This window comes from Crocodylus porosus, unplaced genomic scaffold, assembly GCF_001723895.1.
Source record: "Crocodylus porosus isolate Cpor-Errol unplaced genomic scaffold, CroPor_comp1, whole genome shotgun sequence".
NCBI lineage: Eukaryota > Metazoa > Chordata > Crocodylia > Crocodylidae > Crocodylus > Crocodylus porosus.
The window spans coordinates 112,259,225-112,264,667 of record NW_017728886.1 but is presented as its reverse complement, the minus strand read 5'-3'; the positions used below and the strand labels follow the sequence as shown (position 1 = coordinate 112,264,667).

Sequence of the window (5,443 nt, the reverse complement as noted above, 5' to 3'; positions counted from 1 at the left end):
ATACCCCTTAAGGGAGGGGCGCACAGAGGTGCCCCATTTGGAGTAGGGGCAAGAACACACTTACCGTTCACTAGGGGAACAAAGGCAGCCTCCCATTTAACCTATTAAACAGCAAAGTCGTGGCGGGCGAGATTCTGAGGGTGCTGAGTCCGCCCTAACGTGATGGTAGGGGTTGCTAAGGAGTTCACGGCCGCTCCTAGGCCCCACTCCCTCACACCTTCATTTACTTCATTGCCTGAAAAAGCTATCCATTGCCCTTATGCATTATTTTGCCATTACCTATTAAACATAATAAAAGCAATTTTTAATGCAAATGTTTTTGTGATTCCACTTCATAATTTGGTCATCTTATAAAAACATGCTTTATTCCCTGCTTTCCTGTACTTGACATACTTTCCAAAGGGAGAACTGCAGAGATCTTTGGCTACAAGCAGCACAATTCCAGATGACGTTTGTGGATATAGCTGCGTTGTCCTTCCAGTGAACAGCTGACAACCTCAGGGCATTTGGTGGCTGGGAATGAAAGAGATTTAGTTACTCACTGGTGAAGAGGGCATTAGACTCCAAAGGTAGAAGTGCAAGTCTAATGGAAAGGTGGAAATTCTTCATAGAATTTCTTAGATCTTATAATCAGGGGCAACGTGTAGGGCATGTATGCAGGTGCACATGCATTCCCTGCGCTTGGTGGTGCACCTCCTACAAAAAGGCACCTGCAGGCAGTCCATAATCCCTGCAGGCTGCTGCTGCTGGTGGCAGCTGTGGGCGGCTACTGAACCTTGGTCAGTGCTTGCCACCCCCACTTCCACCGCCGCCGACAGCGTCAGTGGCAGCTGTGGGAGCTCCACCGCTTACCGCCTCCAGGGTCCAACTGCCAAGCCCCTGCCACCACCGTGCCCCACCAGCTGCAGGGAGCACAAGTCGCTCATGCTTATAATTTCTCAACCTCAGTTTCTCCACTTATACTTTTAACTATGCTTATCTACTTCATAGAGATCATGTGCTTATTCATAAATAGGGAATTTCAAGTCTCAGAAATTAGGCAGTATTTTAATTCTTAATTTACAAATGAGGAGTCTAAGGCACAGAAGAAGCAAGGCCAAAACTGGAGAGATGAATCAGAAACAGCCTAGCCTTTGATTTTCCAGAATACTCAGCATTTCTATAGTTCATTACAAGCATAAAGCCCAGCTTCAATTGACTTCAGATGCTGTTAAGAGCACAAAACATTTCAGTGTACAGCAGACCTAGCCCCAGCTGCTTTAGCACCAAGAAAAGGGGAACATACAGTGAAGGGTCAACTCTGACCATTTTGATTGATGTATCAATCAGAGGCAGGGACAGAATTCAGTTCTCCAGGATGGCATTCAGCTCCCTTGCCCATGAGACTGTCCTCTCTTTCTCTCCCTGCAATCTCCCTCATTGTTTGTTATACACTTTCTGACCTCTATAGCAAGGGAAGCCACGTTCCTCCAGGCAAAAGCCTCCTTCATTGCAGAGTTGCACTGCATTTCTGGGGCAATGTTCTCCCATGTTCTGAATGAGGCAGAGGACCTGTGGCAATGATGATATAATTAAAGACTGGATCATAATGTATACATGTGTGGCCAAACTAAGATTGCATTGGAAGCCTTAATTCTGGCATTTCCTGCCTTCTGAGAGCTTGGGTTTGAAACACTAACATTCAGTTCACTTAGACTTTTCCACCTAGGCTTTTCTCTTTGAAAGCTAAGAAAACAGGAATTCCATCACATGGAACCAGAGTTTTGCACAGCAGCAGATTGGGCAGGGGAAGGGAATCAGTGTGGCACTCAAGGATGGTCCAGAACTAATCTGTGGTATGCCTGCCACTGATCTGCAATATAGAGACATGCAAACTATAAATTGAGGAGTGAAAAATGATGAGCCAGAGGTTAAAATGATGAGTCAGAGGGACTTAAAAGACCTAAGATCAAACCAATTGCTTAACTTCTCAGTGCCTCAAGTCCCCATCTGAGAATAACAGAACTTCTCCACCTCACAGTAAGTACGCTGTGAGGATACAACTGAAAGATATCAGAATATGGACTGATCATCTCCCCTGAATCAAGCCTCTTGTGACGTTCATTTGTAAACTTTTCACATCCCACTTACAGCATGATGAAAAATGCAGGAAAAGAACTGTCAGATAATACAAGTTTGATTGAATCCACTAACAATCCTGACCATCAAATAAACTGGTTGAAAACACCAAAAGTGGTTCCCAAAACATTTTTGGACAAATGTATCAAAACTGTCAATCAGCTCTACTTCCATCACATGGTTAGAAGCATCCCTTCAACTCAGCTTTCATGCAGTCATTCACATGACTTAGTTTGGGAATCATCGGCTTTCCAGCTCTTGAATCAGATTCTAAATAAGCAAACTTTGATAATAATCTTATGTCCTGGAAGCTTTCATCCCACCATAAGAACAAGCAGGTATTTGTTAATCACAGCAGAAACTTTAAAAAAAAAAAAAATCCACCAATTCATCCTGCACTTTGAATTTATGACTAAGATGACACAGATGCCTCCAGTGAAGCAGCAATCTGCACCTTGGATTTATTTGGCATATGCCCTCTTTAATGGTGCCAGTTTTAAATATGCACAAAGGACACTGGACAGTTGCCTGGTCTAATTGGCTATGTTTAGGAGTGAGACTCACTGCTTCGCTTAACGGAATATATATGTTTCAGCCTATCCAGGGGCTTTTACGAAAAAGACGCTAGAATTCAGACTCACAATGCGTTGGAGGATCATGGCAGCTCTGCGAGATCCATAATCACAGTTTGTTTCCTGGTGCAATCAATAACCAAAAAGCAAACGGTGCAGACAGAATCAAATGGTGGGGAAATAACTTGTCAACCAAAGCAAACTCTGAGAACTGCTGCATTGAGTAAGGAGTGCACTGCTCCCCAACTGTTAGGAGCTATCAATCAATCGACATTTGCTGCACTCTGAGTAAGTGGGGTGGGAGGGGAGAAAGAGAGAGAGAGAGAGGTTTCCAACATGAAAGAATCTATTAGTTTATCAGGTATTCACACCGCATATCTTAGCCTGGGCAACAGCCAGAGAGCCGAGAGCTGTCAGTTTTGGTAGGGTGCACTTGCTCACAAAAAAACTCCTGACAAAGCAGGATCCTGGTGAGCTAATTAAATCAGGCTTCCATGCTTAGAATCACAGCAGCCCCCAAAATGAGCACAGTTTCACTCAGGCAGACAGAGGCTCCAGACCAAATGTTGTTTTCCCTTCCCATCTGTTAAAAATAAAACCTACAGGCTGACATGCCCGTCCATCACAGGATCGGAGTTCTCACCAGCCTTCAAAGTTGCCTGGCAGTTTGCCTGAGCTGGTGTGCTGTGCCTGGCTGGAAGAACCCAAGCTTTGCAATCTTGTCACCTGTGCGGATATTCAAAGCACTCCAGTCTCACCCCTAAGCGGGATATAATTTAGACTCCACATGTCGCATTGAGCTAAACACGGACAAAGGAGAAGCAAGTGCTCAAGCAAAAAAATCAAAACTGCAGGCCACATTCCATAAGAAACAAATAGAGCATCTCCTGAGAGTAACTGAAGACTAAGCTAAGGCCAGTAAAGCAATATCAGGTGCCTATTGGAAGAAATCAGTGGTAGAACGCAAGGTAAAAGACTTTGGAAGTTCTTTTATCCCTCCTGATGTCTTCCAGTGAGACATCCTAGGGCTTTTCTAGTCACGTGCTTTCTGTTTGTGGAGAAGACAGGAGGTGGAGTGGATGTTCTTGTGGATCCCCTGGACAACTACCTGTAAACAGTGGTGGACCAAGTGGCACAGCACACATTCCCCACCCTCCCTCCGCAGTTATGTGCTGCATGGGCAGTTTGCACTCTTGAGTTCACTGGCCTTTTGTACAGCTCCTGCCTGGAGCTCCACATATGCTGGGAGCTCATGAACTGGTCTGTGAGAGCCTGCCAGAGCCCCTGCTTTTGAACAGCTCTAGAGCCCAGGGGGTGAGCACCACTGCTGTTCCCCCACCCCCTCAATTCCCTGCAAATTCAGGGGCAGGGGAAAGACAGGACAGCTGCAACACTCGCTTCCTAGGCTTCTGAGCAGAGTGAAAGCAGAAACTAAGCACCACTTGTGGCCTCTTTTCTCCTGATGCTGAATTCAGAGGGAGCTGTGAGATGGGGAGGAAGAACAGCAGGGGTACTCACCTCCTGGGCTCCAGAGCAATGCAAAAGCAGGGGCCCTGGCCAGACCATGCACTTACCAGAGCACTGATGACCTCAGAGATCACTGGCATCCAGGATCACTGCAGGGCACATGTGCAATGAACTCTCTACTGCATGTACACGCAGCTGAGGGTGGTGTGGGCTGCATCCCCCTCACAGTGATCCTAGATCCATCCATGAAGGCAGATTCTAAGGGCACCAGAAGAGGGATTTTGCTGAGAAGAAAATATGTACAAGAGTAAGAGGAGTAGGAGGAAGCACAGCAAAGCAGAAGGAGCACAGGCTGACAGGAGGTTGCATGTCACCTCCTGATGTGTGGTAAGGCAGATCTGTTTGGAGGGCAGCCTCAGGAAGATACAAGGAAAAGCAGCTAATATCCTTGCTAACATGGTGGGGGACAGTGAGTCACAGCAGTCTTATTAGCTGCTGAACACCAGTGGCGGTGTGTAGCATGGGGGTGCATATGCACCCCCTGACCAGCCGTGCTACAATGGGCAGGGTGGGGCAGGCAGGAGTGCCAGCACCCCCCTGTGAGCACTGACCAGGGAGTGGGAGTGCTGAGGCTGCTTCTGAGTTTTGCGCTCCCCCCCCCAAGTGCGAGATTGGCCCTGGGGCACCCCCCCCCCCCCAGTCACTGACTAAGGTGGCACCAGTTGGCCATGTTGAACACTAAATAGGCTGGAAAATAAAGAGATGAAGTTTCTGGCAACCTCTGGGGCACGGGCATGTCATCAGCACTGGGGAAGAGCACAGAAGGGAAGCAAAGAGGCGAGACATGTCTGAGCAGGATGAATTACAAACTTCAGTGACTGGGAAGGCAGCAGAACTGTCAATGGCAGTGACACTGACATTGCTGGGGGAAGGGGCCATGCAGGATCTGGGGGAATGCCAAGGTGTGAAATTATAGAGTTTAGCTTAATCCATAGAGAAATATAGGTAGGGCAAGAGGAGCTGGGGGTAGTGGGGGCAAGAAATCAGGGCTGGAGAGGTAGATTTCATCACCGTTGGCAGACCAGCCCTATGAAACATGACAAGGAAACCCTGCCAGATCAGCATTCATTCACTGGAAACTGCTCCCAGAGGAGCTGTGACACCACCAGGAGTGACCAGGAATAACGGTCACAAGCTGGCAGAGGGTAGGTTTAGGTTAGATATCAGGAGGCGCTACTTCACGGTCAGGGCATGGGACTAGATGATCTGCTCAGGTCCCTTCCGAC

General features: G+C 47.4%; 1 long non-coding RNA gene across 1 annotated transcript in view; it reads right to left on the bottom strand.

Moving 5' to 3' along the window:
• Positions 1–216: 216 nt before the first annotated feature.
• The window catches only part of LOC109313918, a 21,655-nt gene continuing 16,428 nt past the window's right edge, over positions 217–5,443 (bottom strand). Inside the window, exons 2-3 of the long non-coding RNA XR_002102180.1 lie at positions 394–513; positions 217–279 (exon numbers count right to left, since the gene is read on the bottom strand). This is a non-coding gene — a long non-coding RNA (uncharacterized LOC109313918). The remainder of the gene's footprint in view (positions 280–393; positions 514–5,443) is intronic.